Here is a 17160-nt window from a genome sequence, read left to right as displayed (position 1 = left end):
CAGTCTTTTTTTTTTTTTTTGGTACCAGGGATTGATCTTAGGGGCACTTAACCACTGAGCCACATCCCTAGCCCTATTTTGTATTTTATTTAGAGGCAGGGTCTCACTGAGTTGCTCAGCGCCTTGCTATTGCTGAGGCTGGCTTTTGAACTCTTGATCTTCCTGCCTCAGCCTCCTGAGCTGCTGGGATTATAGGCACGTGCCACTTCGTCCGGCAGAAAAAAATAATCTTTTGTCATTAAGTATGTTGTTAGCTGTGGGTTTATCACAGATGGTCATTATCATATTTCCTTCTACTCCTCGTTTGTTGGATTTTGTCAAATACTTTCTTTGTGTCCATTGAGCCTTTTTTCATCCTCTAGTGTTTTAACAGTAATGTATTACTTGGATTGCATTTTTTAAAAATTTTTGTTTGTAATTGTAGATGGACAGCATGCCTTTATTTTATTTGCTTATTTTTTTTTTTTGTATGCTGTGCCAAGGATCAAACCCAATGCCCCACATGTGCTAAGCAAGTGCTCTGCCACTGAGCCACAACCCCAGCCCCTATGGATTGTATTTTTGTAGGTTAAATGAAACTTGAATTCCTGGGATAAATATCTTGCTATGGCATGTAGTTTGTTTGTTTTAAATATATTGCTGGATTTAGTTGTAAATGTTTTGTTGAGAAATGTTGTGCCTATATTTAAAAGGGATATCGATCTGTGTTTTTTTGTTCTTGTGATGCCTTTGTTTAGTTTTGGTATCTGGGTAAGTCAAATATTTTAGTCATTTGTATTGATATTTTGGGATATCAACTTTTGGTTTTGTTGGTTTTCTCTAATGTTTCCAATTCTAGATTTCATTTCTTTGTATCCCAGTCTTTATTATATTTCCTTATTTCTGTTTTATTTCTCTTATTTTTGTTAAGTTAAAAGGTTAATTCTCAGCCGGGCATGGAAGGGCTCATGTGTAATCCCAGGTACTCAGGAAACTAAAGCAGGAAGATCACAAGTTTGAGGACAGTCTCAGTACCTAAGCCAAACCCTGTCTTGATATAAAACAAAAGTGAAAAAGGAGCAGAGATACAGTTCAGTGTAGAGCACTTTCCTAGTATGTATGAGAGACTCTGGGCTTATTACTCAGTACTGAAAAAAAGTAGTCAAGTTCTCTATTTGACTTGTTTCTTCTTTGTAAAAACATAGTCTGCTCTATTGCTACTAGTTTCTCTATACGTGCTGTTTGGCTGCATCCCACAAGTTTTGGTATGTTGTGTTTCCATTTTCATTCATTTTGAGGTGTTTTTTTCTAATTTTCTTAGTGAGTTCTTTTTTGACCTGTGGATTATTTTAAGAGTGTGAGGTTTACTTTCCACATATTTATGTATTCCTCAAATTTCCTTTTGTTCCTGTTTGTGGTCGGAGAGCATACTTCGATCTCAATTCTTTTAAATTTATTGAGATATGTCTTATGTCCTAAAGCACGGTCTATCCTGGAGAGGGTTTCATGTGCACCTGAGAAGAGCATAGATTCTGCTGGTGTGAGCGAAGCGCTCTGTAGACAGGTTAGGTCTAGTTGGCCCACTGTCTAGTAGTGGTACCTATTATTGAAAGCAGGGTATTGAAGTCTCTATTATTACCAAACTCTTGCATTTCTCCCTTCAGTTCTGTCAATGTTTGCTGAATGTACTTCTGGGCTCCGCTGTTTCAGTGCCGATATGTTTATAGCTATTATATCTTCCTAATGGATTGATCCTTTTATCATTATAAAGTGTCATTCTCTGTCTCTGTAAACAGTTTTGGTGTTAAAGTCTATTTTGCTTATTTGTATAGCCATTTCAGCTCCCTTTTGGGTACCTTCTCCACGATAGCTCTTTTTCCATCACTAGGACCTTTCTTCCCTCTCTCTGCTTCAGTGGCATCCCAGATCCATCAGCCAGCCCCTGCCTCTGTGATGCCAGCACCTGATGAGAACTCTCATCCCCATCCCAGCTTCTGCCTAGGTTTCTGAGCTTGGTAACATTTACCCTCTTCCTGAGGCCCTACAGTTTTAGGGATGGTGGAAACTTTGTGCTGTTATTAATCTCTGGCTAAAAGGAGGCCATTTCTTGTTGAATCACAGCTTTTTTTTTTTTTTTTTTTGGTACCAGGCATTGAACTCAGGGGCACTTGACCACTGAGCCACATCCCCAGCCTCATTTTGTATTTTATTTAGAGACAAGAGTCTCACTGAGTTGCTTAGCTACTCGCTAAATTGCTGAGGCTAGCTTTGAACTCACGATCCTCCTGCTTCAGCCTCCTGAACTACTGGGATTACAGATGTGCACCACTGTGCCCTGCTTGGTCTCAGCTTTTTTTTTTTTTTTTTTTTACCACCTCTATAACTGGTTCCTTGTGTTAAGTTCCTTCTGCTTGGAATACCTAGAGTGGCTGTCCTTTACTTTGACTCTGATACAAGGTGATTCTTGTTCCCAAGGAGTTCAAGTTATAGAAGTTAAGGTTAGGGTACAGCCCTGTTGTCTGTAGTCCTGACCAAGAGCAAGCATGAAACAAGGCTGCATCTCAAACAAAAAGAAAATCCAAGAATGCGTAGTAGGACTGTCATACTCCATACACAGTTCAGGTCTTGAGAAAATTAATGGTGAACAACTACTTTATGCCAGATACATTTGGAAATGCTACAGTTCGTCGTAATCATTTCTTTTTTTTTTTTAATATATTTTTTAGTTGTAGATGGACACAATACCTTTATTTTACTTTTATTGATTTTTATGTGGTGCTGAGGATCGAACCCACCTGTGCCTCAAACGTGCGAGGCAAGCGCTTCATCTCTGAGCCACAACCCCAGCCCCAGTCATAAGCATTTCTGTAACTTCAGAAGATGGTCATATAATGTCTTTGCTGTTAATACAGCACTCTAGAGGCAGAGTCATTTGTCATAGAATGTAAGCTGTTGGGTAGATCTATTGCTTTATAAAACCAAGGGTTAATAGACAATATGATTGATGTATGTACATTCCATGTATGTATTATATATAAAAATGCATTCTACTGTCATGTATGACTAAAAAAATAAATAAATAATTTTTTTAAAAAATATAATTCAATCAACACTTTCATAAATAAATAAATAAATAAATAAATAAATTGCAAAGGAAAAAAAAAAAAAAAAAACAAAGGTTAAGAGGCTGCAGATATAGCTCAGTTGTTAGAGTGCTTGCCTTGCATGCACAAGGCCCTGGGTTGGATCCCCAGCACCAAAAAAACCAAACCAAACCAACCAACCAAGCAAAAACAAACAAAAACCCAATGGCTAAAAGCCTTTTATCACACAGAAAATTTTTTCTTAATTTTCATTTTCCAGTTTTTAGCAAGTACAATTAAGAGTAAATAAATTTTAAAAATAAATATTTCTGTTTTCAGCCACTCTTTCTTTAAAGGTTTCAAGAACCTGTTCAAGTAAATCTTAAAATCTTTGTTTGTTTGGAAAGAAGGAAGGAAGGAAGGAAGGAAGGAAGGAAGGAAGGAAGGAAGGAAGGAAGGAAAGGTTGCACAGGTTGGACAGGAGATGATTGAGCAGGTGGAATAGCTTTCCTTTCTCTGGGCTTATGAAGAACACTCAGTTGGGTCACATGGGGTGCCCAGCTCTTCACCAGCTCTTTGTGTGACTTTGGGGAAGTTGCTTCTACCCTTTGGCCCTCAGTTTTCTTAAGTGTGAGATGAGGTAGCTGAGTTACCCAGAAGGTACCTACGCACCAACTTCCTGAGACTCTGAATTCCAGGACCTTCCCCTGGCACCCTGCCCTTTGCTTCGCTATTCTCCATATTACAACTTCCCCAAATGGAAACATGAGAGGCCCTCACCAAACTTTCCCTCCAAACCCAAAGTTGTGTTGTTCTCATCACTGGCATTTGGATGTTAGCAGTCTTTGGAACAAGATAGGAGGGACTCTAAGAGGTTACATGTTGGCATGTGAAAGGTCAGGGCAACTTCAGTTTGGAACCATTCCAGAAGCTTCTTCCAAGTCCCCCTTTCCTGGAAGAAGGTGCTTCCAGGATAAAAATGTGCTAAAGCTAGAAGGCCTGTAATCCAGCCCTGCCTTTCCTATAACTCACTAGGTGATCTTGGGCAAATCACTTTCTCTTTCTGATTCTCGGCTCCCCATCTGAAATGTAAAGGGCTTGAATTTTGTTAGCTTCAGATTGTCCCCCCAGATTAAATTTTGCTATCCATAAGAGCTTTCTTGGTTCTTCAGTTAACATAGGCCTCCTACAGAAGGTCCCCCATCAGGAGAGTTCACAATCAGGACTGGAGAGCTTTGTGGCAGATGTACCACGGTGCTGGGGGAGGGGGGCAGGGGGCTGCTCCTGGTTCTAATTTCCTTAGCAGCCTCTGCCTGGGGCTGAGTTGTCTCATCCAATCCAGACCCTCTCCTTCTCTCAAGGTCCCTTCTGGCCCCTCCAACTCTAGCTGTGTGGACCTGGTGCACTTTGTTCCCAGAGACTTCAGTTTCATTTTCTTAGCTGGTCTCTGAGCAGCGTGGTGGGGATCCCCTAGTGTTGCTCAGCATAGGTTTTGAGTGTCCCCTTCACACGTTAGCACTGCAAATCCCCTCTCTGTGAGAGGGACCTTAGAGCAGGAACCCAGCATGACTTTCCAAGTCTGATCTAATCTTCCAGGCTCAGGCATGCCCCACCTTGACTGAGCTCTTTCCTCTGAATCTTATTAGCACTTAAACGTCAGGGACACCCACACTGGCCTATATAGCAAGGGCATGTGAGCTGTATTCTATTCTTGAATATATTTGGTACTTCTTGAAAATGAGATTGTACCCAGCAGTTTTTTTGGTTTTTTTTTTGGGGGGAGGGTAATGTATACATTGCCCGGAACAGTACTGACTTGAAAAGCAGATATTTTAATATAATCTAGTACAGATCAATAATTTGCTTGAATTTTATGGACTGTATCCTCTATCCTAGAAGGTTCTCTCTCATCTCATTTATTTTTCCCCCTACATTTTTTTTAAATTGATGCATTATAGTTGTACATATGATGGGATTTGTTGTTACATATTTGTACATGCACGCCATACATAATATAACCATACAACTTGACCACTGTCATTTCCCAGAACTTCCCTCCTCCCTCACCATTTCCCACCCCCGCCCGTCCCTTTCTTTTACTGATCTCCCTTTGATTTTCATGAGATACCCCCCCACACACATACCCCTTTCTTTTTCCTCTTTAAGCTCCAAATATGAGAAGAAACATAAGATTCTTGACTTTCTGATTTTGGCTTATTTCACTTAACATAACGTTCTCAAGTTCCCTCCATTTTTCTGTAAATGTCATAATTTCATTCTTCTTTATGGGTGAATAAAACTCCATTATGTATATATACCACATTTTCTTTATCCATTCATCCATTGACAGACATCTGGGCTGGTTCCATAGTTTGGCTATTGTGAATTGTGCTGCTACAAACAGAGGTATGGATGCGTCACTGTAGTAAGATGACTTTAATTCTTTTGGATAAATGCTGAGGAGTGGTGTAGCTTGGTCATAGGCGGTTCCATGTTTAGTCTTTTTGGGAACCTCCATAATGATTTCCAGAGTGATTGTACTAACTTACAATATTACCAACAGTGAAAAGTGTTCGTTTTTTCTCTGCATTCTCTCCAGCATTTATTATTGTTTGTATTCTTGATAACTGCCATTCAGACTGGTATGAGATGAGATTTCAGTGTAGTTTTGATTTCCATTTCCCTAATGATGTTGAACATTTTTTCATATATTTTTGGCCATTGATATTTCTTCTTTATTGAAGTGTCTGTTTAATTCATTTGCCCATTTATTAACTTTGTTATTTGATTTTTTTGGTGTAAACCTTTTTTTTTTAATATTCATTTTTTAGTTGTAGTTGGACACAATACCTTTATTTTTAATTTGTTTTTATGTGGTACTGAGGATCGAACCCAGAGCCTCACACGTGCTAGGCAAGCACAGTACTGCTGAGCCCCAGCCCCAGCCCTGGTGTAAATTTTTTGAGTTCTTCTTCTTCTTCTTAATTTTTTTGTACTAGGGATTGAACCCATGGACACTTAACCACTGAGCCACATCCCCAACCCTTTAAAAAAATATTCTATTTAGAGATAGGGTCTCTCTGAGTTACTTGGTTGCTGATGCTGGCTTTGAATTTGTAATCCTCCTGCTCAGCTTCCGGAGCTGCTGGGATTACAGGTGTGTGCCACTATGCCTGGCTTTTTAAGTTCTTATTCTAGATATGAATCCGCTGTTAGAATAGTCATCAGCAAAGATTTTTCTCCCATTCTGTAAGTTCTCTCTCTTTCTTTAAACATTTAAAAAAAAAAAAAAATATATATATATATATATATATATATATATATATATATATATATATATATATTTTTTTTTTTTTTTTTAGTTGAAGATGGACACACAATATCTTTATTTGTTTTTATGTGGTGCTGAGGATCAAACCCAGTGCCTCACACATGCTAGGCAAGTGCTCCACCGCTGAGCCACAACCTCAGTCCCCCCCTCCCTTTTTTTTTTTGGCTTAAAATTGGTTTGGTTACTCTAGGTGTTTTATTTTTACAAATGAATTTCAGGACTGTTTTTTCTAGTTCTGTGAAGAAAGTCATTGGTATTTTGATGGACATTGTAATGAATCTGTATATTGCTTTTGGTAGTATTGCCATTTTTTTTTTTTTTTTTAGGTGCTGCGGATTGAACCCAGGGCCTTGTGCATGCAAGGCAAGCACTCTACTAACTGAGCTATATCCCCAGCCCAGTATTGCCATTTTAACAATATTAATTCTTCCTATCCATGAACATGGGAGATATTTCCATCTTCTTGTGTCTTCTTTAATTTCCTTAATGTTCTATATAGTTCTCATTGTAGAGATCTTTTACTTCCTTGGTTAGATTTTTCCTAGTTTTTTTTTTTTTTTTCCCTTGAGATTATTGTGGGAGGGATTTCTTTTCTACTCCTATGTGTGGGCCTTTTTAGGGCAAAGTCTTCACTTGCCAAAGTGTCCTAGATTGATCTAGATTGAGACCCCTTATAGATGTGGTATCCACAGGCTTTGTGTTAATTCTTTCTGTTTTTGCTGTAGTAGTGAATGTCCATAGGTAGAACCTGGGCGCTCACCCCTAGCTGTTTCTACTTGGTCTTCATCATTAGTTTGTATTTTTTTTGTCTCTTACATTCTTTGTATTTAAGTATAGCTGAAGACTAAGGGTCATTAATTTGTGTGTGGAGCAAGATGAACTGACTTTTGGTTGAGTTTAGTCCAGCAGTAGAGTTTCTACCCTGTGAATTTGTAGGGTACCTGTAGGTTCCCAGCAACTCACAGAATAAGGGGAAACAAACAATAGCAACAACCAATGCAAACAGTATATAGTAATAAAGTAGATACCTGGTTCCTCCTATGACATCTACAATGTTAATTTCCACAAAACCCAGAAATGGTGGGGTCAGCAATTGCCAACAGCAAAAACAATAAGTAACCATAAACTAGATCTGGCATTAAAGCAAACAACAGTTGTCAACTATGCATCCACAGTAGTAATAATTGCAATGGCATTAACGGTGAGGGCAGGGATTTATATAAACCTATCAGCTCTAAAATATGGTAAGAATACAGTTAACTAAGAGAAAAAAAATGCGATAGGAGGGTAGAAAATAGTTTACAATTTAAAAAAGTGATCGGATAAAATTGAGAAGAGAGGTAGCAGGTGATGGTTATAAGGAAGGAAGAGAAAAAAATAGAGGTAACAAAGTAAAGGGAGAGAGAGAGAGAACAATAGAATTTGGTTGTTAGCAGGAAAAGAAAAGAGAGAAAGAGAAACAAGAGAAATAAACAAATGGAAATAATATAAAACAAAAATATTCAAGCCCCAAACACTCTAATCCTCAAAAGACAAGTTAAGGAAATATACTACATTAAAAAAGTTACAAGTGAGAAACATATATGTATATATGTCCATGAGCCAATCAGCACAGAAAAAACACACACACACACAAAAGAAAAGAAAAAAGATTCTTTTTTTTTTTTTAAGAGAGAGTGAGAGAGAAAATTTTAATATTTATTTTTTAGCATTTGGCGGACACAACATCTTTGTTTGTATGTGGTGCTGAGGATCAAACCTGGGCCGCATGCATGCCAGGCGAGCATGCTATCGCTTGAGCCACATCTCCAGCCCAGAAAAAAAGATTCTTAATGAAAAATGATAGAATTGTCTCCACCGAGGTGATCAAAATTGTTGATGAGAATAGATGGTCACTGTCTATGCTCAACTGTCTTTCTATCTGTTTCTTCTTGACCTATGAACTGAGAGCTAGAGCAAGGTCTGGGGGTTGTTAACCTCTTCCTTTTTGTGTGTTGCTCTCTGTCAGTTGGAATGGCCTAAGACTGAAGCTGATTCAAAAAAGTCTCAGTTTCCCTTCTCACCACTGTGAGGTAGGATGAGCTGGTCTGCACAGACCAGATTGATGCTCTTCCCAGGGTGGGGATGTTGCAGAGTTCTCTGAGAAGAGTTTGGGTGGATGGGGTTTAGTCTAATCAGACCTTAGGGGCTTTGCTGGGTGGTATCTGCTCTGGAGAGGTTAGATCATGCCTAGGGTCAGAATATTGCCAGATTGCTGTTGAGAGTCTGGATCTCAGGAGCCCCCCAAGAATTCTACTCATGGGGCAGAGGAGCCAATCCTCCATACACTTTGCTGTCCAGGAACACAGCCTTCTCAGACTGTCCCTGAGTGGATTCACACCTGCTGGTTCAGCTTCCTGACCTCTCCAGCTGGTTACATGAGCCGCCAGACTCACAGGAGAAGTGAGCTGGACTCCCCTTCAATTTTCCAACCTGAATCCCCCTGGGCAAAATCTTTTCTTTGCCTCTTTCTGCTAGGTATACCCTAGGCCATGCAGTAGGCACTAAAGACAGCGTGGCAGTGTTTGCTGTGATTTCCCAGCTTCTGCAGCAGCTGCAGCATGGCCATCTCAAGATGGCTCCCATCTTAGCTCTCTGCAGCCTGTTGAGAAATACAGAATACTTTTCAGGCACCAGTGCACAGTGCAGCATTTGGATCAGTTAAGTTTAGGTTGCTTTTTTGGGTTTCTGTTCTCCCTCCCTCTGTGCTGAACTAGCACTGCTGCCCACCACTGTCACAACTGGCTTGGCTACAATACAGTCTTTCTACTTTGTTTAACATACCCAAATTTCTGAGTCTCTAAGACACTCTGACTGTCCAATATTGAGTTTTAGAGAAATCCCTCTTTCACCTACATTGTTGAGAAGTGGTATTCCTGCTGCTTGATTCCCAAGCCATGGAGCAACTAAGAATGCAGCCTTCCTCTAGTCCGCCATCTTGAATCCTCTCATCCCTCTTATTAAGAACATGCGTTCCACACTTAAAGGCAAGAGACTTAAAGCCAGAGCCTTGAGATTTCAGCTTTGTCTTCTGGGGAATCTTAAAAGTCAAAGCAAGAACTCTAGAAGTGAAGCCTCTCATCAAAGCCCAGGATGTCCTGTGCACTCCTGTGTCCAAGCTATGGTGAGGATGTAGTATGGGTTGTAAGTGAAGGTGAGCCCATGGAGTCATGTGCTTCTTACATCTGGGGCATATTAATGAAGCCAGATTTAAAGTTAGGCAGTCAGTGTAGTTAGGTAAATCGAGTCTAATATCGAGTAAGATCTAAAATGGAGGCCATGCTGACAATGATTCCGGGAAACCGCAGGACAACTCATGGAATGTTAATGAGGTCCCGGAAAAGCCCCTAGGCCCAAAGTCCATCCCAAAGAAATGTTAATGAACAGCCCCCAACAGATTGGGAGATAGCCCATCCCAAAGAAGTGATAATGAAATCCTTCCTGCCCAGATTACTTGTTTGGCCCACCTGTGTCCCAACCCTTCCCCCTTACATTCCATCACCAAAACTACAAAAAGGGGAGACAACCGCACTTCCACAGATTCCACCTTTTGGGTCCCCTTCTTCCTCCGGGAGAAGTCTTTTCTGCTGTCCTTTAATAAACTTCTAATTTCTACTCTGACCTTGCCTCCGCGTGCTTCTCTGGTGTTATTCTTCAACATTGGGGAAGCAAGGACTCGTCACAGGTCAACAGCGGTAACATTTGGACCACTTAGTCTTCGGTCTTTCAAAAACTGATTGCCTAATGGAAGAGAAGTCTGTTCAACACTGAATGCTTAATAAGCAGGAGCTTATCAATGTTTGATTGATGAAGTGGCTTCAAACTTTTCCTAAGACACAACCATTCCCTCCACCCCTTCCTTTGGAATGCTTTCCTTCCTTACTCTTAACATTCCTTTGTTGGAAACTGATTGTAGATGCTAATCTCAGCAGTAGCTTGAGTAGGACCTGTATCATGATTGAGCAGAAAACAGCCTGCTCCTAGAGAATGGGCCCTAAGACATCTGATCTGTTTCTGTAGTGACTTCATTTATAGATTTAAGAAATATCTGATGAACATGCTGGGTGTGGCGGTGTTACTGCTTTTGACCGGTGAGAGTCCTTGCTTCCTCAATGTTGAAGAATAACACCAGAGAAGCACGCCGAGGCAAGGTCAGAGTGGAAAATTAAAAGTTTATTAAAGGACAGCAGAAAAGACTTCTCCCGGAGGAAGAAGGGGACCCAAGAGGTGGAATCCGTGGAAGTGCGGTTGTCTCTCCATTTTATAGTTTTCGGTGATGGAATGTAGGTGGGAAGGCCCGAGGGGTGGGACACAGGTGGGCCAAAGAAGTAATCTGGGCAGGAAGGACTTCTGTGGCAGCATCTTCAAGTATGCTGTTCATTAACACTTCTTTGGGATGGGCTATCTTCAAATCTGCTGGGGGCTGTTTCCTGGACTTCATTAACATTTCAAGAGTTGCTCAACTTTCCCGGGAATTCATTCTCATGGCCTCCATTTTTCTCACTCGATATTAGACCCGATTTACCTAACTACACTGACTACCTAATTTTAAATCTGGCTTCTGTGGCACATGCCTATAATCCCAGTAGCTCAAGAAGCTGAGGCAGGAGGATCATGACTTTAATGTTGGCATCAGCAACTTAGTGAGATCTTAAGCAACTTAGCAAGATCTGTCTCTAAATAAAATATAAAAAAAGAACTGGGGATGTGGCTCAGTAGTTAAGTGCCCCTGGGTTCAATCCCTGGTACCAAAATTTTTAAAAAATTAAAAAAAGAAAAAAGAAATATTTGATGAATACTTATGTGCCAGACCTGGTGCTGGACTCTCCAGATACAAAAATAAACACACAAGCATGCTCCCTGGCCTTGCCCAACTTACACGGAACATTGTGGGTATATCAGTCTACTTGGGCTGCCATGACAAGATACCACAGGGTAGCTGGCTGGCTGGCTTAAAAAACAGGAACTTCTTTCCTGACAGTTCTGAAGTCCCAGATCAATTGTCTGGAAAGGTTGGGTTCTGGTGTGGGTTCTCTTCCAGGCTTGCAGGTGGCTGTCTTCTGTTTGTGTCCTCACCTGACCCTTCCTTGGTGCATGCATGATGGGGGGGGGGGGGTGCAGATAGAGACAGTGCTCTGGTGTCTCTTCTTAGGAGAACACTAATCCTATTGAGCCAGGACCTCACTCTTATGACCTCTTTTAGTCTTAATTATTTCCCTGGAGTCCCCTTATCCTATGAAGCCATATTAGGGGTTAGGGCTTCAATATGATTTTCTGGGGCGGCAGGAATTTCATTCCCACGAGAATGGGGGAGATGGACAAAGAGGTGACGACCCATAACCAATATGGATAAAACTATAAAAACATGCTGGAGGAGAAGACATACACTGGGATGGGGGCAGAAGGGGATGCAAATAGAAAAGGGCACCCAGGAGCTTAAACTGTGTTTATTGGTGATGTTGTGATGGACAAAGGTCTTTATTGTATTATTCTTTTTAAATATATGTGTTAAATAGTTTATAGTATTTTTTTAAATAATAGAAGACAAAATTATAATGCAGTAAGTGCTAACTGCAGAGTAAGTCCAACTTCTCACAGGAGCACACAGGAGGTTAAACAGGAAGGCTGTGGGGACAAGTGGCAGCTAATGGGAGTAGGAGTGTGCAGAACAGATGGTATTTGAAGCAATTCTTACAGTTGACTCTCCAGTATGTGTCCCTTTGTCTATCACCCATTCATCCACATCCAGGTACTGAGCACCTCTTCTGCAAGGTATTAGGCCAGGTGTTTGGGCTTGAAAGTCCATAAATCCTAGTCTGAGCCTCAAGAAGCTTGACAATCAGCCCCAAACAATGTCTCCATCGCTTCCATGGGATTCCTATACTTGCTCAAGCACTTCTCATGTCTTTTGTCATTTAACCATGAGGACAGCACTGTTTGGTAGGTTTCCATTCTATGATGGAGGAAACAGACTTAAAGAGAAGCGATCTGACTCCAAGCTAAGGGGCCTTTCCATTATGTCAAGCTATCTCTGCGGATGCTGAGCACGGCCGAAGGGCCTGACAGTGGCTGCCTCCTCCCTGCCTGGAAAAGATGCCCTCAGACAAGGTTTCCTGCAACCCACCCTGTTCTCTGAGAATGTGCGCTGCTGTCCTTTGGGGAAGTCTTGTCCATGAATAAATGTTTCTGAGAATGAATAGGAACAGGACCTGGAAGTAACCTTCAACATCATGCTGTCTAACCACCCCGCTGATGACGTGGTTCCTGCAGGATAAAGAAAAACTTCATAGACCATAAACTCAGCCTCCTGTTATGAGAAAAACAAAACAAAACAAAACAAAAAAAAAAAAACAGGGCAAGTCTGGGCACCTAACAAGGTCCCTGGCTTAGAGAGATCCAGCAGAGGAGCCACACCAGTCTTTTAGAAGAAGTCAGGCCTGCAGAGATTTAGTCCTGTCTCTCTTGCACTGGTCAAAGTAGCAGTTCTCAGGTTCCACCCAGATTGTCCAGTGGCTTCCAGTCTTTCTGGGCTTCTATTTGGTGAGCAAAGCCCAAGGTCACACTCTCACCCTTGAGCCCACTTCCAATCTCTTTTTAATTTTACTTGGGAATGATCTGTGCCCATGTATAAAAAACCAAGGAAAGTGGGCCTCCACCAGGCTGGGTAACCCAGTGGACAGATCCACCATGGATTTAGGGCCCCTACCCAACAGAGACACCCCAAATTTGAGGAAGGTTCTCCTTCAAACTTATCTAGGATTTTATAATCAGGAGATCTACAAAGCTCTTGTAATTTCAGTACATGTGTACATTTTGTGCTCTCTGGCCAATATTAGGAATCATGTTGGGGTGGAGACTATATAATCTTTTTAGGGTTCAGGGCCTTACAAGAGCTTAATTAGACCTTGGGTCACTGAGAGGGAAAAGACCAACAGGGGTGAGGTGAGGAGATTGTCAGACTGTGGGGACAAAGAAGATGGGGAAGAAAAGGGAAGGAGGGCCCGGGGCAGGCTGGCGGGAGGGCGCAGGTCATCCTCACACCTGCTGCCATGACCCGCTGGTGGTTTCCTGCACTTGTCAGGACACGTGAGCAGAGAGAGCACAATGGGTTTGCGTTGTAGGAAGAGGCTTCCTGTTTTGCTGCGTGGGCTCATTGCTGGGCATTGAGAGGCGAGGTTTCTGTGGCTGGGTTTTTAGGTTGCCAAGCTTCCTGAGGGAAGGGGTGGGGGCAGGTGAGGAGGAGTGTCCGCAGAGAGGTAAAAGGGAAAGCAGGGGAGCAGTTTATTCTTCCAGAACCACTCAGCAGAACCTCATGCCATTCTAGTTTTGGTCAACCAGAGAGGGTGGGGCTGACCACGCTGTCCAGCTATTCCCCATCAGTTCCAAGCCAGGGTCCTTACATATGGCGGAAGACTGGCTCAGATCTTTCTGGTTCCTTTTGCCTCCCACTGGTGAAAGCAGGGGTGGACATGATAAGGCTGGTCTCATGGCAAGTGATGAATTCGAAATCCAGAATGCCCACTCCCCACCCCCAGACTGTCCTCCGCTGGCCCATCCTGCCCATCTCACAATGGAAAGTGCATATTTTAATTATGAGAAAACCTGTGTCTTGGGCTGGGGTGGTGGCTCAGCGGTAGAGCGCTTGCCTAGCAAGTGCGAGGCCCTGGGTCCGATCCTCAGCACCACATATAAAATAAATAAAATAAAGGTATTATGTCCAACTACAACTAAAAAATAAATATTAAAAAAAAAGAGAGAAGAAAAGAAAACCTGTGTCTTAATCCCTGTTTAGCCTGAGACCATCAGTCTCAGTGGAAAAGACTGTGGGGTTCCAATCTCAGCTCTGCCAGCCACATTTCCATCAGGCCCTTTCCTCTTGTTTCCTCATCTGGATATTGAACCAGATGATCTTGGCTGTCCTCTCTGGACTCACCTTTGGGGATCCCATTAATTATCTCCTGGAGAAGCTATGGGCTCAGGTTATGCACATTTAGAAAATACAAGCAGAGATTTGGTTACAAAGAAAAGATGGAGGGAGTCCTGACACCATCCTGTTCCTTCCCATATGATCCTTTAAGGAGACAGGGTCTGCTTCCTCCTCTTCCTATGCCCCCTGCACAGCATTCAAAGCCCCTCCCAACCTGGCCCATTCCACACCTCTGGGCTTGATCTCCTGTATTCCTACCTGTACCTGTGCTGCAACCATTCTGGACCAACTTTGATCTGGACCAATGGCCCCAGAGGGATGAAAGCACAAACTCTTCTTTCAGACAAAGGTACCTCTGGTTCCCTTTCCCTCTGTCGGATTTTAACTTATCATCAAGACCCAGCTCTAATAGTCCTCACCTCCTGAAGAATTCCTGAGGCCCTGAGCCCACAGAATGCTGTTCACACTGATGTCGTGGTATCTCTCAAGCAAATTTGTATCATAGATATATATGCATCTTTCTCCTTCTAGAGGGTGTCATCTAAGTGGTACACACTTAACACAGTGTATTCTTGGTGCTCAATCAAAGAGTGTTAATTAAACTAAAGCATATTTCTATGTATCTGATCCCAACAAGGCTCTATGTAGGGATCTTAATAGTGGCCACTCCTTGGTATTGCTAGGGAGGAGTTGGGCAGAGGGTGGAAGCTCAGTGGGGCCTATCTCTACCTACCCATGTGGCAACCTGCCCCTGCTCCTCAAAGATCAGTGCCACTTTTGGCCTCTCAGTAAAGGTCATGGGGTCCCTGCTCTGGGGAAATGTCCAGACTGGATTTGAGGACCTAGTCTGGAACTTGAGGTCACGAATTTCAAGGATCTTACTAGTACTCACTCAGTACTAGTACTTACTCAACACCTGTTGTATGCTAGATCCCGAGTCACCTCATGTAATCTCACAACAACCCTGGGGTGTAAGCGTCATGAAGCCCCTTCGAGAGATGAGGAAACTCAGAGAAGTTCAGGACTTTCCCAAAGCAGTAGGCCAGGAATGGAACTCCCCTTCCTTTCTTTATTCTTCATACTACACTAGTGGAACCAGGAACTCAACTTCACAACCGCTGAAAGCCCCCAAATCAAATGCTTCTTCTGCCTCCCCATCAGCAAAAATGGAAGCTGCAGGTAGCCCTGGTGGTGGCCAAATAGTGCTCACTCCTGAATCAAAATCTGTATGAGTGCTTCTGATTGGTGGGGAGTTGGTCACATGCCCAGTCTTAGCTGCACTGGAGGCTGGGAGTTTGAGTTCTTGACTTATACTGGGGAGGCAGGACAATGATGAGGGAATTTCCTCCGGAAAGGATGGCTATTTTTAAGAGAATGAGCAACCATGATATGACAGATGACAGATGTCCACTATAATGACTCACCCTAAATGCCACACTGCAGGAAGTTAATTTATATGCCTGAATAATTCCCTCTTTACAGTCCTGCTCCTTTCTTAAAACATGGTTTGGAGCAAAAATTTTTATTACATAGTGTTTTTGGAGCTGTAATTTACATACAGTGAAATCCACCTGTTCTCCTGTTCAGTTCTAGTTTTTCTTTTTTAAAAATAAATGCATACAGTTGTGTAACCACTGCCACAAGCAAGATCAAGTAGATAACAGTTTCATCGCCCCTCCCTCCTCAAATTCCCTTGTGTCCCTTTGTAGTCAGCCCCCTCCTCCACCCTCAGCCCCTGGCAACCACTGATCTGGTTTCTGTCAATAGCTTTTGGAGCAAAGACTTTTTTAAAACAAAGAACAAAAACAGAGCAGAAGAGGTTCTATGTGTAAGTACTAATGGATGCATGTTGGCCCCCATCCTGGGTGTGGAGAAAGACAAAGATACTGCAGGTAGATTGACATGATCAAAAGTATAGCTTCCTTTCAAATGTCACCTTTGTGGTTTAACTCAAGAAGAAGGACCAGGTCCCTGTGTGTCTCCAGCTCTTGATGTGAATTCCTATTTAGAGTGTCAGGTAAAGGACAAGTGGAAATGCCCTCAGGTGGGAAGAGGGACCCACACCTCAGAGACTGTCTCTGGCCTTCCTCAGGTGGAGGGCGGGCCCTGGTGGGTCTGTGTCCGCCCTGCTGTGTTCCTCCCAGAATCCCCCACCCCAAGAGTGCCGAGCCACTTCTGGGCCCTCACCAGCCTCTTTCAGGCCACACAGCACAGTCTGAGAGTGCCCCCAGACTCAAGCAGTGGCCCAGAGCTGTTGGTTGTGGGGCCTGTGCAGAAAGCCTGGGTGTATAGACTGTGAGGGAGCCAGGGGTCAGATAAGCTCTCCAAGGAATCTCAGAATTCTAAATTTGAACGTGATCTTTCAGACCAGTGTGAATTTTTGTTGTTGTTGCCATTTTGTAGATATTTTCAAAATGAAACAGAGCCTGTTTGATGTGACAGTCTATTAACTTGATATGTAAGATATCTATTGGGGCAGGTGGGGTGAAGGTCTTTGCTTTGCCTGGGCCCTGCAAATGTTTGAGGCAGGCTTGGATGAACCTGATTGGGCTTCTCTGGGAGAATTAGCAGAGCTTTCTGCAGGCCAGGCTCCCTGGTGTCAGTGCTATACTCCAACCTTGAGACAGGGAGGGGAGTAGGAGATATTTTTAGGATGCTTGAGTCTGACTTTGGTCATTTCCCTTACATGATCTCCACCGGATCTCTCAGTGTACCTTCCAGGTGGGCAGAGAGATGAGGAAGCAGAGAGGCTTGGGTGACATTAAATGCCTTAGGGGCTGCCGCTGGGATTCCAACCCTGC

This window comes from Marmota flaviventris, chromosome 17 (genome assembly GCF_047511675.1).
Source record: "Marmota flaviventris isolate mMarFla1 chromosome 17, mMarFla1.hap1, whole genome shotgun sequence".
In the NCBI taxonomy this organism is placed as follows: domain Eukaryota; kingdom Metazoa; phylum Chordata; class Mammalia; order Rodentia; family Sciuridae; genus Marmota; species Marmota flaviventris.
This window is presented reverse-complemented; position numbering follows the sequence as displayed.